This window comes from Schistocerca americana, chromosome 2 (genome assembly GCF_021461395.2).
Source record: "Schistocerca americana isolate TAMUIC-IGC-003095 chromosome 2, iqSchAmer2.1, whole genome shotgun sequence".
In the NCBI taxonomy this organism is placed as follows: domain Eukaryota; kingdom Metazoa; phylum Arthropoda; class Insecta; order Orthoptera; family Acrididae; genus Schistocerca; species Schistocerca americana.
The window spans coordinates 1,122,514,813-1,122,533,521 of record NC_060120.1 but is presented as its reverse complement, the minus strand read 5'-3'; the positions used below and the strand labels follow the sequence as shown (position 1 = coordinate 1,122,533,521).

Sequence of the window (18,709 nt, the reverse complement as noted above, 5' to 3'; positions counted from 1 at the left end):
TCTAACACAAATGTTACTAATGAAATGAACCTAAAAATGGGTGAGCACGAGATTTTGAAGGTTGAGTCCTCCAAATTCTTGGATCTGCATATAGATAGCAAAGTGGCACCACCATATTCAAGATCTGTGCAAAAGGCTAAGCTCAGCAACATTTGCCTTAAAAATAATTTCAGACACTAGGGAAATGAGCACAATAAAAACTGCATATTTTAGCTATTTTCACCAACTTATGGCCTATGGTATAATATTTTGGGAAAATCAACCAATAGCAAAAAAATGTTCCATGCACAGAAGCGAGCAATCAGAATTATGTGTGGAGTACACCCTAGGCACTCGTGCAGGGATCTGTTTAGAGCTCTACAAATCCTTACAACACCGGCCCAATATATTTTTTCCCTGATGTGCTTTGTTTCAAAAAATAGCATCTTATTCAAAATCATACCACAGTTATAACACCCAAAGAAAACTGGATATCCATTATGAGCTAAAAACGAAAAACATGGTCCAGAAGGGGGTTTTATACAGTGGCACCAAGATTTTTAATGCCCTCCCACCGCTCATTAAAGAACTGGTTGGAAACATGCCAACGTTTAAAGAAAATCTGAAGCAGTTCCTTTTAGATGAGTCTTGTTACAGTATTGATGAATTTCTTAGCAAAATCTCTTGTTTGTGCTTAAAACTTACTGTGTGACCTTTACAATTGATTAATCATACTCCGTAAGTACAGTGTAACTTAATACAATACCCAAATTTATGTATGTCTGTATATGACGCCTGTATAACTTAAGAACAATACCCAAATTTATGTATGACTGTATATTCTTTCAGATGTCTTGTATCTTAACTAATACTAAGGGTATATGGTAAACTTCACAGTTTCTTTAATCTAATGATAAGATCAATGTATATGTGCACAAAACAATAATCTGTAAAAACCTTGACTCGTTCTATATCCAGGGATATGTTCCCATATGGATCTATGGAACACGAAATAAATAAATAAATCCACATCCACCCCAACGCTCACACCGCACCGGCCACGATTTTTTGTGTTCAACACACTACCTCCTAGCACTGTGCAACAATATGCGAATGCAAGATTTTTTGCCTTCACTTTGCTTGTGGATGGCTTAACGACGGGCGACAGTTAAAGGAACGCGATGTCATCACTAGCCCTGTGCAGGAGGGGGAATAACTGCCAGTAAGCGGAAATAAAAATGAGTAGACTGGCTGATTCACTCTGCAGTACATGATTGATAGCTTTTCAGGTGAGAATACTTCCGAACATATTACTTATTGTTATGCATGGTTAAGGTCAATATATGGTCTGTAACTAAATTTTAGAATTACTAATATATTTTATGTAAAGGGTATGTAACATGATAATGCTCACAATGGCAGTTATCCGCTGATATCGGATGTTACAAACTTAAGTGATAAGGCCTCATTTGTAATAATCGGCAAAGTCCGAAACTACCTTCTGCTAGAGTGAAAATTGATAAATTTCAAATGCTTTCAGCGTTATTGTCCTGACAACGGAGTGTGAGAAAACATTTGAATACTAGCATTGCCAACACGATAAATGAACACACATGATGTATGTACTATACGATAGTTCTATATAAATTGCTTAACAACTCATGTTTGAATACCGATTAATTGAATTATTGTGTGCGTAGTTGACATGCTTTACAGAACTTTTTTCAAAAAGAAAGGTTTGCAAAGCGGTGTTTCACTTTCTAACTCTCGCTCTGTTTCTCCGATAATATTGTATATACTATTCGTTACTGTCAAGCTGTGTTTACTAACTACTAAGGCAACTCACAGTTGCGGGATGTGGTGTGCATAACAAATTATCTTGTACGTTATTTGTTGAACCTCGCTATTTCTGCAACTATAACAAATATAGTACTCGCTCAAATTGCGGTGCTGCTGATGTACTGAAAATGGTCAACAACATGTTCCTGTAACATGCATAACTTTGTAACTGTAATAACGAAAACGATTCTCGTAGCAGGAGATTATTTCTTCCTTACAAACAAAAATATTTGGGAAGTTTTAAATTTTTGAGTTTTTAAAGCGTGTTGCCAATCCTTGCACCACTTCGAAATCTTATTAAGATGTGACAGAACATGGGATTATTTTTCAGATAGTAGACCTATTTCATAATTATTTATTCACCCATGGATTATTTAGTACAATAGTATAGAACCTGTCGAAAACATAACAGAAATAATATACTCTACATAAGGCATTAACAAAATACGATACTGCATAAAGTCGGCCAGGACCTGATCAAAGGAAGCATCCCAGCAATCATGTTAGCAACAAGGGGAAAGATGAAAACACAGGTCAGTATGGCCCGATGAGAAACAGATCCCAATGTTTTGAATGTCAGTCCGGTACAATAAGGGTAATCATAAAATACATCGCGTATATTGTGACTGCAACAGCTACAAAAAGTGAATCAATGAACACGAAATGTTGAAAATAAAAACGCCGTCGAAAAATTGAAAATAAATGACCAAATTATATGAAAGAATGACGTATTGTGTATTTTGCATTTTTCTGCAATCAATGATGTAGGTAAATCATTAAACTTCTATTCAAAACAATGCTCAAAAAATTGAGCACATTATGTAACACTGCTAAAAGATGTAATGCATGAACACTCGAAAACCTGCCATTATAATCATCACAATTAGGTTAGTACCATATCTCTCCTCAGCAGAGGTGTATTACACAGCATCTGAAACAGAAAACCAACAGCAGAAACATCCTTGCAAAGAAAAACACAATATAGATGGTATATCATTAACACGATCAAAAGAACCCAACAATGAATGAGGGCCTAGGAATCCTATACACTAACATATTCATTTACAATGTAGAAACACTTCTCAGCAAGAAATAATTTTAACTCTGATCTAAAAGCAGTTTCTGTCTCCAATCTCTTTATGTGTGTTGGTAGGGCATTATGAAGAGTAGCACCCAGGTGGTTCACATATCTTTGAGTGTTCAGCCATGTGTATTGTGCAAGACTCTAACATTTTCAGGCTTGGGTGTGAAAAACAATATGGCATTTCATTGTCATGCCAGGTATGGCCCTTGCTCAGATATGAAGATGGTAAGAGCTATGTTTCAATGTTTCCAATTAGATGTTACTTGCACAAATAATTTCAATCCCTTCGATGTGAATATTTTCACAGGGTCTATCTTAGGGCAAATATTTCTGAAAGACAGAGATACCAAATAATGACAGACACAGTTGTAACAATCACTAGGAAAAGAACTGCAGCTTGGACAGCAGAAATGGTGGCTACCATAATAAATTTGGAATTTTACATTAAAATATAAGACACATGTTAGATATAAAAGATGTGCTGCTCCTACCAGTACAGTAAAGATATTTCTACAGATGTGCTATGCATAACGAACACCATGTGGAACTCGCAGAGCATGAACAGAGGTCTCTAAATTGATAGTTTAGTTTGTTATCAACCTTTGCAGAACTTACATGATAAAGGAATTACCGTAATACGATATATTGTATATGCACAGCCCAATTTTACAAACTAATATAATAAATATAAAATTAACATTTTACAATCCATTAAAAAATGTGATACAGTGAACTAATGCATTGGTCTTCTAGATGCTTTCTGAATAAGTAAATAATGCTTCCAGAATGACATTTTCACTCTGCAGCGCAGTGTGCGCTGATATGAAACTCCCTCGCAGATTAAAACTGTGTGCCAGACCGAGACTCGAACTCGGGACCTTTGCCTTTCCGAGGCAAGTGCTCTACCCAATGAGCTACCCAAGCTTGTGGGTAGAACACTTGCCTCGGAAAGGCAAAGGTCCCGAGTTTGAGTCTTGATCTGGCACACAGTTTTAATCTGCGAGGGAGTTTCAAGTAAATAATGGTTTGAAATGCATGCAGTACACTTTGAGAAACACATTTATCACACCATTTGAAATTAAAAGAGTATAAAAACAAAGTATAAAATTTACAATGAGAACAGAATGATTCATATGACAATGAAGAAGATACAAGTATTTGCCAGTAATTTAGGGTTAAACACATTTATTTAAAAGGCAATTTTTGAATTCACTTTTAAATTTTCTGTCATCTTCCATTCCCTTGATGCAAACTGGAGGAGCATTGTCTTTCTACAAGCAGATTCTTACTGATATGTGTATTGTAATTATGAAAATCAGAATTTGTATGTAAACTACTCATATGTGTTCTTGTAAACAGTACACTTTTGAATATGTAAAAACATGGTACTGTAGGTATTTTTAACTACTGGTTTCTCAATTTGGACCAGCAGTGTTTGTGGAGAGCTGGGTGTAATAATTCAAATGGCTCTTTTCTGTAATTTAAAAATGTTTTACAGATGAGATTTTGTTACACCCCAGAACATTATTCCACAAGATACAATAGAATGGAAATGAGCAAAATATACCGATCTTACACACTCCGTGTTACAGACTGCACAAATTATTCTCAATGCAAAACTTCCAGAATGGAATTTTTGAGGTGTGTATATGACATGGTCTTTCCAGCTCAAGTAATTATCAATGCACATGCCCAAAAATTTTGTAGACATTACTTTCTCTGTCTCTTGGTCACTCAATAATAAACAGAGGTCATCCTTCTCTTTTATTTCACTGTACTGTATGCAGATTGTTTTATTTAAATGAAGTGTTAACTTGTTAGCACGAAACCACTGCTGCACACACTTCAGAACATTTTCAGCTGTAGTGGATAAGGATTGCCTATCATTACTTATAATTATGCTTGTATCATTATCAAATAGTATAATTTTGGTCGAAGTGTTGGGGCTTTTAATGTTATTTATATAGATCGAGAATAATAGGGGGCCAAGTGAACTGTTGGGGCTTTCAATGTCATCTGTATGGATCAAGAATGATAGGAGGCCAAGAACGCTACCCTGGACTCCTGCTTCCACTTTCTTAGCATGTGAGATGCACTTTATTTTGTGCCTGTTTTGAGATGAGAGGAGTTCCACAACCTGACTTCTGCCTGGAGACGGGATTAAATCAATTTCCTCCCAGTTCATCTGATGTGTATTGTCTCCAGTTTGTCAAGGATAATTTGGTGGTTTACTTTATCAAAGGCCTTAGAAAGATGTAGGGTAATTCCTGCCACCCTTTTGTTATTGCCCAAATTTCTAACAAGTTAGTATCACTTTACTGTAGGTGTAATATGAGGAAAGGAGGAATGGCCATATACACGAAAAGTGGAATATACTCCCAGGCCAGTGAACTCACTAAGTACTGCACTGAACAACTGTTTGAAAGCTGTGCTTAACCTTGGAAACATACAAGATACCAGTCCTGGCTGTATATGTAGTGGCTCCTCAACAGCAAATGTTTTAAACTTCATTAAACAATTAGAGGGGCTGCTAAAGATAGTATTAATAACAGGGAAATTATTGTACGTGGGGACTTCAATATCAGTTTCATCACATATATTTTGTACTGAGGACACACAGAATTAATGATGTCCAGCTTTGCTTTGACACCCTCAGTAATATTCCCAACAAGAACAGACGGACATAGTGTGATAGCATTGATAATTTATTTCTTAAGGCAACTGTATTTTGTGAAATATATATAAGCCTCATTATTTACTTATTCCCCCGTCAACCACTTAGTGCAATAGTATCAGACATGTCAGAAACATTACAGAAATAATATACAGGGTGATTCTTATTAACATTTGAAAACTTCTGAAGCGACGTAGATGACACTGAGACAATTCATTTGATATAAGACGCACAGAGTTGCAAATGTCGGGAGATACCCCAAAAGTGGATGGCAGCCATGTGATGTGTCCAGGTAACATAACTAACCACTTGTGCAGTCATTGGGCTTGTTGGTTCTACACTTGTTGGTCCAAGGGCTCTGTTACACACTACTCCGCTAGTGTACTCTGTATTCATTCTCACATTACCAATGTGACATAGTAGTACTTGCAGTAGTGGTAATCCAATATGATAATTAATCATTTTACATTTACAAAAACAGAGTAGTCTGGCGGAGTGATGTATAGCAATGCCCCCTATGGGCGAGGGTGTGTCGTCTGGTGATGTCACATGTTCAACATTTGCCATTCCAATTTTGGAGTATTTCTCAACATTTGCGAGGACACACGTGTTGTATCAAATTACTTGTCTCTGTGTCATCTACGTCACTTTGAGGGTTTTAAAATGTTAATAATAATCACCCTGTATACAGATAAAATATTAACAAAATAGGATAATATAAAATGAGAATAGGGCAGGAAGTGGTTTATCTGGTAACCTTAATCAAATAGCAGCAATAAAGCATTAGTCCAGTTTGAATAAAAAGGGGAAAGTAAAATTTCATAGATATGTATGTAAATGTCAACTCACAGTACTAATAGAGAATTCGTGTGATGAGAAATGGGGAGAAGTTTACTATGAACACACATTATATGAGAAATTTGTTTTCTAGAAATATGCCTACATCTTTATGAATCCAATAATCGTGTACACTGAGTCGGGGAAACATACGTTTGAAGCCCAGAGAAAGGCGGGCCTACATTTGGGATCAAAATATCCTCCAGTATGACGATATAGCTTTATTTAATGCAAAGGACTAGCTCTAATAAAGAATTTAAAATGTATTACAAGAAGTATTGAAAAATTCTTCACTTTATCATGTTGTTGTTGTTGTTGTTGTTGTTGTGGTCTTCAGCCCTGAGACTGGTTTGATGCAGCTCTCCATGCTACTCTATCCTGTGCAAGCTTGTTCATCTCCCAGTACCTACTGCAGCCTACATCCTTCTGAATCTGCTTAGTGTATTCATCTCTTGGTCTCTCTCTACAATTTTTACCCTCCACTCTGCCCTCCAATGCTAAATTTGTGATCCCTTGATGCCTCAGAACATGTCCTACCAACTGGTCCCATCTTCTTGTCAAGTTGTGCCACAAACTCCTCTTCTCCCCAATTCTATTCAATTCCTCCTCATTAGTTATGTGATCTACCCATCTAATCTTCAGCATTCTTCTGTGGCACCACATTTTGAAAGCTTCTATTCTCTTCCTGTGCAAACTATTTATCGTCCATGTTTCACTTCCATACATGACTACACTCCATACAAATACTTTCAGAAACGACTTCCTGACACTTAAATCTATACTCGATATTAACAAATTTCACTTCTTCAGAAACGCATTTCTTGCCATTGCCAGTCTACATTTTAAATCCTCTCTACTTCGACCATCATCAGTTATTTTGCTTCCCAAATAGCAAAACTGCTTTACTACTTTAAGTGTCTCATTTCCTAATCTAATTCCCTCAGCATCACCCGACTTCATTTGACTACATTCCATTATCCTCGTTTTGCTTTTGTTGATGTTCATCTTATACCCTCCTTTCAAGACACTGTCCATTCCGTTCAACTGCTCTTCCAAGTCCTTTGCTGTCTCTGACAGAATTACAATGTATTCGGCAAACCTCCAAGTTTTTATTTCTTCTCCATGGATTTTAATACCTACTCTGAACTTCTCTTTTGTTTCCTTTATTGCTTGCTCAACATACAGATTGAATAACATTGGAGATAGGCTACAACCCTGTCTCACTCCCTTCCCAACCACTGCTTCCCTTTCATACCCCTCGACTCTTATAACTAGCATCTGCTTTCTGTACAAATTGTAAATAGCCATTCGCTCCCTGTATTTTACCCCTACCACCCTCAGAATTTGAAAGAGAGTATTCCAATCAACATTGTCAAAAGCTTTCTCTAAGCCTACAAATGCTAGAAACATAGGTTTGCCTTTCCTTAATCTTTCTTCTGAGATAAGTCTTAGGGTCACTCACATGTTCCAACATTTCTACAGAATCCAAACTGATCTTCCCCAAGGTTGGCTTCTATCAGTTTTTCCATTCGTCTGTAAAGAATTCACATTAGTATTTTGCAGCTGTGACTTATTAAACTGATAGTTCAGTAATTTTCACATCTGTCAATACCTGCTTTCTGTGGGATTGGAATTATTATATTCTTCTTGAAGTCTGAGGGTATTTCGCCTGTCTCACACATCTTGCTCACCAGATGGTAGAATTTTGTCAGGACTGACTCTCCCAAGGCTCTAATGGAATGTTGTCTACTCCGGGGGCCTTGCTTCGGTTTATGTCTTTCAGTGCTCTGTCAATCTCTTCACTCAGTATCATATCTCCCATTTCATCTTCATCTACATCCTCTTCCACTTACATAATATTGTCCTCAAGTACATTGCCCCTGTACAGACCCTCTATATACTACTTCCACCTTTCTGCTTTCCCTTCTTTGCTTAAAACTGGGTTTCCATCAAAGCTCTTGATATTCCTGCAAGTGGTTCTCCTTTCTTCAAAGGTTTCTTTAATTTTCCTGTAGGCTGTATCTATCTTACCCCTAGTGAGATAAGTCTCTACACCCTTACATTTGTCCCCTAGCCATTCCTGCTTAGCCATTTTGCACTTCCTGTCGATATCATTTTTGAGATGTTTGTATTCCTTTTTGCCTGCTTCATTCACTGCATTTTTATATTTTCTCCTTTCATCAATTAAATTCAATATTTCTTCTGTTACCCAAGGGTTTCTACTGGTCCTCGTCTTTTTACCTATTTGATCCTCTGCTGCCTTCACTATTTCGTCCCTCAAAGCTACCCATTCCTCTTCTACTGTATTTCTTTCCCCCATTCCTGTCAATTGTTCTCACTTTATCATAAAAAATGCAAAACCCACATACTGTGCAGAAAAAAGAAGTTCAAAACTGTAGAAACAGGGTAAGGCCAAGCAAATGATATAAAACTTGAATCATTGGCTACTGAATTCAGTGAATTCTTCCTAACAGCAGCTGAAAACACAAGAGTGAGAAAATGATCCCTCAATTGCACACCCTCAGATTTACTTAGCCAGGCATTTGTAAATCACCTGTTAGAAGGACCACAGAAATCATTAAGTCACTAAAAGTAGTAACTCTTCTGGCTATTTCAATTGCTCAGGAAAATTATTAAAAACTTGGCAGTGCCGTCCTTGATTTATCTTTGTAACCAGTCAATGATTGAAAATGAATCACCTGAAATCCCTGGAGTATTCAGTAGTAATACCCATTTACAATCATGGAGATAAGTATCTAATCTTTAATTGTTGATCCCTCTTCCTCATTTCTGTGTTCTTACAATTTTTTTGAGAAAATGGCTAACAAGAGAATGTTTAACCTTCTTTTTAAGATTAACCTCTTAATAACAGCTGAGTTTGGCTTTCATAATGGGTTGTCTACTGAGAAAGCATTATATGATACCCAAAACTCAATTCTGGTCTAAGTAAACAACAAAAATTACACTTTTGAAATTTTCTGTGATCTTGTGGCAATTTTTGCTTGTGTTTTATCAGAAAACTCTACTAGGAAAACTAAAATGGTATGGTGTTAAAGGCCTTCCTGTTGCATACATGGAGTCTTACCCTAACAATAGAAAACAGAAGGTTACATTTCCAAATGATACAACAAGAATAAGGAATCATGGAATGAATCATTCAGGGAAACATTAAATATAGTGTGCCACAAGGATCAGTGCTCGAACCCTTTCTATTCTCGATCCACGCAAATGATTTATGCGGGATACTGTAGGACTCTTCAAAAACTTTAGTGTCTCGTGATGACACAAGCATATTGATAAAGTACCAGACACAGCAAAGAGAATAACTGTTTCACAGCCAACAGTACAAAAACTGATATTACACTGTTCCATTATAAAACTGACTTACAGGGACTGTGAGTATAGATCAGTGGCTGTACACTGTTTGAAGGTGGAAGTGTGAGGTGTGAAATTCCAAGGAATCGAGATGGATAACAACAGAGGTGGATTTGCTAACTGAAAAGCCCGCTGCTACCTGGATTATTCTGAGAATGACTTACATATCTACATCTATAATCCGCAAATCACCATGAGGTGCATAGCAGGGGTACGTCCCATTCTACCAGTTCTTAGGGTATCTTCCTGTTCCATTCACGTACGGAGCACGGGAAGAGTGCCTCTGTGTGTGTGCAGTAATTGTTCTTATCATACCCTCAGGCCACCTCTGTGAGCAATACATAGGGTGTTGTAGTATATTCCTATAATAATTATCTAAAGCTAGCTCTTGAAACATTGTTAATAGACTTTCTCGGGATAGTTTACATCTATCTTAAAGAGTCTTCCGGTTCAGTTACTTCAGTATCTCTGTGACACTCTCCCCCGGATTAAACACACCTGTGATTGTTCATGCTGCCCTTCTCTGTATATGATCAATATCCCCTGTTAGTCCTATTTGATATGAGTCCCGCACACTTGTGCAATATTCTAGAAGTGGTCGCACAAGCAATTTGTAAGGTATCTTCTTCAGAGACTAATGGCGCTTCCCCAGTATTCTAGCAATAAACCACAGTTTACCCTCTGCTATACCCACAGCTGAACCTATGTGATCATTCCCAGGTATTTGTATGAGTTGTCTGATTCCAACAGTGACTCATTGATGTTATAGTCATAGGATACTATACCTTTTTGTTTAGTGAAGTGCACAATTTTACATTTCTGAACATTTAGAACAAGTTCCCAATCTGTGCACTACATTGAAATCTTATCAAGATCTGACTCAGTATTTATGCAACTTTTCTCAGATAGTGCTTTGTTATAGATAACTGCATCAACTGTGAAAAGACTGATTTTACTGTTAATATTATCTGCAAGGTCACTAATATACACTGTGAACAGCAAGTGTCCCAACACACTTCCCTGGGTCACACCCAAAGTTGAAGTTACTTCTACATCTGACAATGACTCTCCATCCAAGATAACATGCTGCATTCTCCCTATCAAAATGCCCTGCGTCCAGATAAAAATTTCACTCGATATCCTATTTGACCGTACTTTTGACAATAAGCCTGGGTGTGGTACTGATCAAATGTTTTTGAGAAATCAAGAATAATGCATCTACCTGATTGCTTGATACAAAGCTTTTACTACATCATGTGAGAAAAGTGTGAGTTTGGTTTCACATGATTGATGTTTTCATGCTTTTTGGCATTGAGGAGGTCATAATGTTTGAGCTCAGAATATGTTGTACGTTTCTACAAAAATCGATGTCACGGATATTGGACAGTAGTTTCGTGGATCACTTCTACTACCCTTCTTGTTACATGGGTGTGACCTATGCCTTTTTCCAAGAACTGGGCATGGTTTTTTGGTCAAGGGATCTACAATAGATTGTGGTTAGAAGAGGGGCTAACTCAGCTGCAAATTCAGTATAGAATCTACAGGGACTCCATTGGGCCCTGGAGCTGTGTTCAGTTTTAACAATTTCAGCTGTGTGTCAACGCCACTGTCACTAATACTTATTTCACTGACTCTTCTAAATGGATTGAGGATTAAATTGGAGCAATTCTCCTTGGTTTTCCTTTGTAAAGGAACGTTTGGAAATGGAGTTAGTCTTTTCAACTTTTGCTTTGCTACCCTCAATTTCAGTCCCTGTCTCATTTGCATAACACCGGAATTTCTTTGGGTTGTGTAAAAGATCATTTGAAAGTATTCTGTGACAGGAGTCATTGAAGGCGTCACACATTGCTGTCTCGAGAGCCAAATGCGTCTCTCTAGCTATAGCACTATGCTTCACTTTACATCTGTTTTGCAGTGGTCTTGTACTTTCAATATGGTTTTATGATATGATCTTCTGGGACAAGGCACCTAATGTCTAATGTGAAAAAGTACTTATTCTGCAAAAGCATGCATTGATAAACATTGTTTGCACAGGAAGTAAGTCAGCAGTCAGCCACAATTCAGTCTGTACATTCTTGCAGATCTAGACCTCAGCTGCAGTGTAGCTTTCATCAGTGTATATGATATGAGTCAAGTAGACAAACTTTGAAATTTTGTTATTGTAGTTTGAGTGCATTCTCTATGAAAATATATTTGCAATCTATGTTTTCTCTGTTTTCCATTAGTATTGCTTTCTTTATACACAGTCTACTGACGTTAATCTGACCACTACCCACATTCGACGCAATAAGCACTCGAGGACGGCACGTTGTGGTGTGCGTACTGTAAGACCTTCAGTACACACACCATCAGATTATTTGGCTTGTCGCTCTAACGAAGTAGGCGAGTGTCAGCAATATGTCTTGTGGTCTTATCGTGGTGTGTTTATCTTCTGCCATTAGGTCAGACGATAGAAATGCCACTTGCACACTTAGAGTAGCAGATTGACGGTGACCAACTTTAAACAGAACTTGATTAATTTTCACACACATTTATTAAAATAAGAACAAACATAAACATTATGTAACTTGATTCTGGATGCTATTTACAATTGACAATCTGAAGTTTCTTTGGTCAGAGTACGTTAATCTTATTCTCACATATCTCTGATACTTGACAAAGTGTCTATACATTTATATTCATGGCTATGTACAGGCGCAGACTGAAACTTGACTATAGACTGGTACAGACTAATATAGACTGGTACAGACAGGTGCAGATAAATGCAGACTGACTAATCAGAGGTCTGTACACTCGTTATAATACCTCACGTGTTCAGGTAATCACTGTGCGAGTGTGATCCGCGAGGAGAAAAGGTTCTACGTTAGCAGCAATCTCACTGGCTGCGTTACATATTAATACGCGGATCGGCGGAAGCAGAATTTGGTCCGTCTCTAAGGCAGCGCCATCTCGTAGTGCGGAGACGGACGAGCGCTGCGCCTGCGCTGTTGTGCTTAGCGGGGAGCGCTCTAGTGGGAAAGCTGTGTACGCGCTGACTACGCGGAACTATGTACACACACATAAAATGTTGGGGTGATACGAAAAATTGTGTATTCATTGTCGTAATGCAGAAATGGAGTGATCTATCTGGCATCCAGAAGTGCACGATCATAGGCTTTTGAGCCGAGGGTGGAAGCATTTTTGAAACAGATAAGTGTGTAAACTGTTTGTATGCTACCGCGATTAAAGTATACCATGTGCGGCAAAGTGGCACTAACCAGAAGTGGCACCAAGGCAACTGTGTTGCACCACAGGTTGCCGTGGGTGACAGGGGTGAAAAATAGCTGCGGAGATGTGTACAGGTGAATAAACGTGCAAGTGTCGAGCAAATGACCACCCGGATGAACCCACGGGCTACCACCGGTGTCTCCTCGGTGATCGTTCAGCAAAAGTTGGTGTGTATGGGGCTCCACAGCAGGTGCCTGGTACGTGCATCTATGCTGACTGCTGTTCATTGGATGAAGGCTGAAATTTGCACACCAATACCGCAACTGGATGTTCACCGGGTGACGTCAGGTGGCCTTCGCGTACAGTTTTATAAGTGTGAAAGCAAACGAGGAGAAAGCATTACGGTCTTGTGGAATGTTTTTGCGTCATTCCCAGGGCGGTATTGTCGTGGAAGCCACAGTGAATCGACAGAATTGTGCACCTATCCTCGGGCCCGTGTTTAACCGTATATACAGCTCATTTACTCTGGTAGATATGATACTGCGTGAAGAGTTTGACAGAGCACTGAAGGACCTGAGTCGAAACAAGGCCCCCGAAGTAGACAACATTCCATTAGAACTACTGATGGCCTTGGGAGAGCCAGTCCTGACAAAACTCAACCATCTGGTGAGCAAGATGTGTGAGACAGGCAAAATACCCTCAGACTTCAAGAAGAATATAATAATTCCAATCACAAAGAAAGCAGGTGTTGACAGATGTGAAAATTACCGAACTATCAGTTTAATAAGCCACAGCTGCAAAATACTAACACGAACTCTTTACAGACGAATGGAAAAACTGGCAGAAGCCGACCTCAGGGAAGATCAGTTTGGATTCCATAGAAATGTTGGAACATGTGAGGCAATGCTGACCCTATGACTTGTCTTAGAAGCTAGATTAAGGAAAGGCAAACCTACATTTCTAGCATTTGTAGACTTAGAGAAAGCTTTTGACAATGTTGATTGGAATACTCTGTTTCAAATTCTAAAGGTGGCAGGGGTGAAATACAGGGAGCGAAAGGATATTTACAATTTGTACAGAAACCAGATGGCAATTATAACAGTCGAGGGGCATGAGAGGGAAGCAGCGGTTGGGAAGGGAGGGAGACGGGGTTATAGCCTCTCCCCGATGTTATTCAATCTGCATATTGAGCCAGTAGTGAAGGAAACAAAAGAAAAATTTGGAGTAGGAATTAAAATCCATGGAGAAGAAATAAAAACTTTGAGGTTTTGCGATGACATTGTAATTCTGTCAGACAGCAAAGGACCTGGAAGAGCAGCTGAACGGAATGGACAGTGTCTTGAAAGGAGGGTATAAGATGAACATCAACAAAAGCAAAACGAGGATAATGGAATGTAGTCGAATTAAGTCGGGTGATGCTGAGGGAATTAGATTAGGAAATGAGACACTTAAAGTAGTAAAGCAGTTTTGCTATTTGGGGAGCAAGATAACTGATGATGGTCGAAGTAGAGAGGATATAAAATGTAGACTGGCAATGGCAAGGAAAGCGTTTCTGAAGAAGAGAAATTTATTAACATCGAGTATAGATTTAAGTGTCAGGAAGTTGTTTCTGAAGGTATTTGTAGGGAGTGTAGTCATGTATGGAAGTGAAACATGGACGATAAATAGTTTAGACAAGAAGAGAATAGAAGCTTTCGAAATGTGGTGCTACAGAAGAATGCTGAAGATTAGATGCGTAGATCACATAACTAATGAGGAGGTATTGAATAGGATTGGGGAGAAGAGAAGTTTGTGGCACAACTTGACTAGAAGAAGGGATTGGTTGGTAGGACATGTTCTGAGGCATCAAGGGATCACCAATTCAGTATTGGAGGGCAGCGTGGAGGGTAAAAATCGTAGAGGGAGACCAAGAGATGAATACACTAAGCAGATTCAGAAGGATGTAGGTTGCAGTAGGTACTGGGAGATGAAGAAGCTTGCAGAGGATAGAGAAGCATGGAGAGCTGCATCAAACCAGTCTCAGGACTGAAGACCACAACAACAATATTCTGGGCACAATGACATCTACCGGCAGGACAATGCGACATCTCATTGTGGTTCGAAGAGCCCCAGGATGAATTTGCCGTACTCGGTTGACCGCCGTACTACCCGAATTTAAACCCGATCGAGAATCTGTGGGACCACGTCAGTCGGGTTATTCCTGCTGAGAAACCCAGCGTAGCTGACCACAGCACGTGAATCGGCACAGTTCCACACCCCCCATCGGTACCGTCAGAAACCTTACTGACTCTCTTTCTGCCCATCTCACAGTGATTTGTGTCATAAAAGATGGTTACTCAGGTGTCAGACAGGTGGTCACATTAATGCATCTCTAACATAGTGTATAATAATGTCCTGTGTTTGACCATACAGTTAACAGAATAACTACTAGTTTCTGCACAACTGGATAGTGCTGCTGCTCTGAAAATGTGGACTGAATTGACAAGTAACTGCTCCAGTTGCTAAAAAGTACTTACGTTTACTTCATGACCAACTTTGGCTCTTAGCCACACGGGATTAGCTGAGCGGTCTAGGGCGCTGCAGTCATGGACAGTGCGGCTGGTATCGGCGGAGGTTCGAGTCCTCCCTCGGGCGTGTGTGTGTGTGTGTGTGTGTGTGTGTGTGTGTGTGTGTGTGTGTGTGTGTGTGTGTGTTTGTGTGTGTGTGTGTGTGTGTTCGTGTGTTCCCATAAGATTTCACACACATTTGAACATTTTTTTTGGCTCTTACATTGAAACAATTTTCTAGTAGAATCTGAAAACTGTATTGTGGTGAAGTAAAATCAAGTTTGAAAATTGCGCTACATTGAAGCAAACTCAAAATCATATGACTTCCCTTCAACGTAGCACAATTTTCTGGTTCCATTACAAAATGAGTTCAGTATAAACCCAAAACCAGTCCTCGAGTAAAATGTAGAACTTTTTATCAACTGGAGTGATTACTCATCAGTCAGAAATAATGGTGCTAATGAGAAATTTGTGATCAGGCAGAGTAGAAAATTTTTGTTTCAGCAGCCGGAAGCAGTCGCCGCTGACAGGTGGCGACACACCACTGCGGCTGCAGAGACGGAGCAGAGGTTCGCACCGGCCACGTGGCACGGCGAGGCTGCAGACCGACCGCATTACCGGAGGCTGCCGCGGCGAGTCGGAGAGAGACTGCCGGTCCGATACACGCCGCTGTGCCGGAGCTCACCTTCGACAGTAGTAGGACAGCTCTGAGAATGGTTGCAGGAGATGGTCAGGGGAAGAATATTGATGATCTCCCAGATGAAATAATACTAGATGTATTTTCATTCTTCAGTTTTAATGAGCTTATAGACATCTTGCAAAATGTGTGTGTGTGATGGAAGAGATTGGCACACGACCCGGTGCTCTGGCGTAGCAAAGAGTATATCATCAGAGGAAGGTAAGCAGTTATTGTTAATGTTCTGTTGTTGCTGATAGAGTCATCAGTCCAAAGAGTGGCTTCAGGTAGCTCGGTTGCTAACCTATCCTGTGCTTAACTCCGTTTTCAAATGTTCCTTTACAAAGGAAAACAGAGGAGGATTGCCACAGTTTAATCCTCATACCGCTGAAAATGTGAATGAAATATTATTGGTGTCAGTGATGTTGAGAAACAGCTGCAATTGCCAAAATTAAACAAAGCTCCAGGGTCCGATGAAATCGCTGTCAGATTCTATACTGATTTTGCAGCTGAGTTAGCCCCTCTTTTAACTGTAATCTATCGTAGATCCCTCGAAAGTGAGGTATCTTGAACGGAATGACATCCTCGATGCCAGCTAGCACAGATTTCAACACACTGATCATGAGAAACGCAACTCGCACTTTTCTCACGTGACATACTGAAAACTTTGGATCGAGGCAACCAGGTAGGTGCAGTATTTCTCAGTTTCCACAATGCATTTGACTTGTACCACACCTACACTTATTGCCAAAAGGATGATCGTATGGGGTATCGAGTGAAATTTGTGAATGGATTGAGGACTTTTTGGTAGGTAGCACACAACATGTTATTTTAGACGGAGAGGCTTCATCAGATGTAGAAGTAACTTCGGGTCTGCCCAGGGAAGTGTGTTGGGACCCTTGCTCTTGATGCTCTACATTAATGTCCTTGCAGATAATATTAATAGTAAAAATCAGCCTTTTTGAAGATGATGCAGTTATCTGTAATGAAGTACTGTCTGATAAAAGCTACATAAATATTCAATCAGATCTTGATAAGATTTCAGTGTGGTGCAGAGACTGGGAACTTGCTCTAAATATTCAGATATGTAAAATTGTGCACTTCACAAAACGAAAAATGTAGTATGCTATGACTATAATATCAGTAAGTCACTGTCGGAATTGGCCAACTCGTAAAAATACCTGAGTGTAACACTTTGTAGGGATATAAAATGGAATGCTGACATAGCTTCAGTGATAGGTAAAGCAGTTGATAGAATTGTGGTTTATTAGTTTCATAACATACATAACCATTTGATCCAGGTACAGGATAGACATCAAAAGTTGGGTAAAATTTACTGTAAACATAGAAAGCTGATCTTTACATACAGAATCATAATAATAATACAATTTTGTTTTATATGCACAAAAGGCAGAGATAATAATGACAACAGTAATAAAAATAGTATCTAAAAATGTAACACTAAATTGCCCAAACTCAAATTATCATGTCATCCTCTAAAAATCCTTCTATCCAGTCACAGTAGCATTTCTCTCCCAGAATCTGATGTAGCATTATTTTTAGGATCTCTGGCTTAACATTAAATATATTTTTGCCCATTAATTTATTATATGTTGTCATCCTCATATACTGTGGAGCATGTTCATATTATTTCAATTTGTGTTTAGGGAGCATAAAATTATTTTTATTTGTTGTGTTGTATGTGTGGTTAAAATGATTTTCCTCAAATAATTTTTGCCTGCTGTGTAGAAAGATAATAATTTCATAAATGTATATGGAGGGTAGAGTTAGGATTTGCAGTTGTCGAAATAATGGGTGACAAGATTCTGTTTTCTGTGTGGTACACATGTATCTGATATTCTTTTTCTGAAGTTTCAGTATATGAGAAATATTAAAAATAAATTATACCATACCTAATGACAGATTCAAAATAACTACTGTAAGCTATTTTTCGTGTAGACATGTCAGTAGAATTTGCAAGTATCTGCACTGCAAATGCAAAACTGCTTAGTTTATTTGATAAGGAGTCAATATGTGTGTTCCAGTTCAAGTTCTTGTCCACATTTAGTCCTTGGAATTTGACAGTGTCAACTTCTTCGTAAGTTGATTATTGTGTGTTATTTTAAGCTCTGTGCATTTTAAGTGTTTGGTTTGGAAATGTACCATATGGGTTTTTGCAATGTTCAGTTTCAACCCATTTAACTGGAACCAGTTTTCTAGAGTATCCAGTGTGCTCACAATGAGGCTTGGAATTTTTTCTGCATCGCCATCTTCAATTAAAACAGAAGTATTGTCTGCAAACAGAAGTGATGGGGAATTGATATTTGTGGAGAAGTCATTTACATAGAATAGGAACAAGATTGGCCCCAAAATGGAGCCTTGAGGCACTGATACAGTATTCCACTTCGGAAAATAACTCACCACATTTGAAGTGACAGTTACCCTTTGTTTTCTGTTCTGCAGGTAAAATGTAAGCCATTTGAGAATATTGC

General features: G+C 38.8%; 1 protein-coding gene across 1 annotated transcript in view; it reads left to right on the top strand.

Annotated features, from left to right (window-relative positions):
• Positions 1-16,425: 16,425 nt before the first annotated feature.
• The window catches only part of LOC124596536 (F-box/LRR-repeat protein fbxl-1-like), a 108,336-nt gene continuing 106,052 nt past the window's right edge, over positions 16,426-18,709 (top strand). Inside the window, exon 1 of the mRNA XM_047135711.1 lies at positions 16,426-16,439. The gene's annotated coding sequence lies outside the window, so the exon portion shown is untranslated. The remainder of the gene's footprint in view (positions 16,440-18,709) is intronic.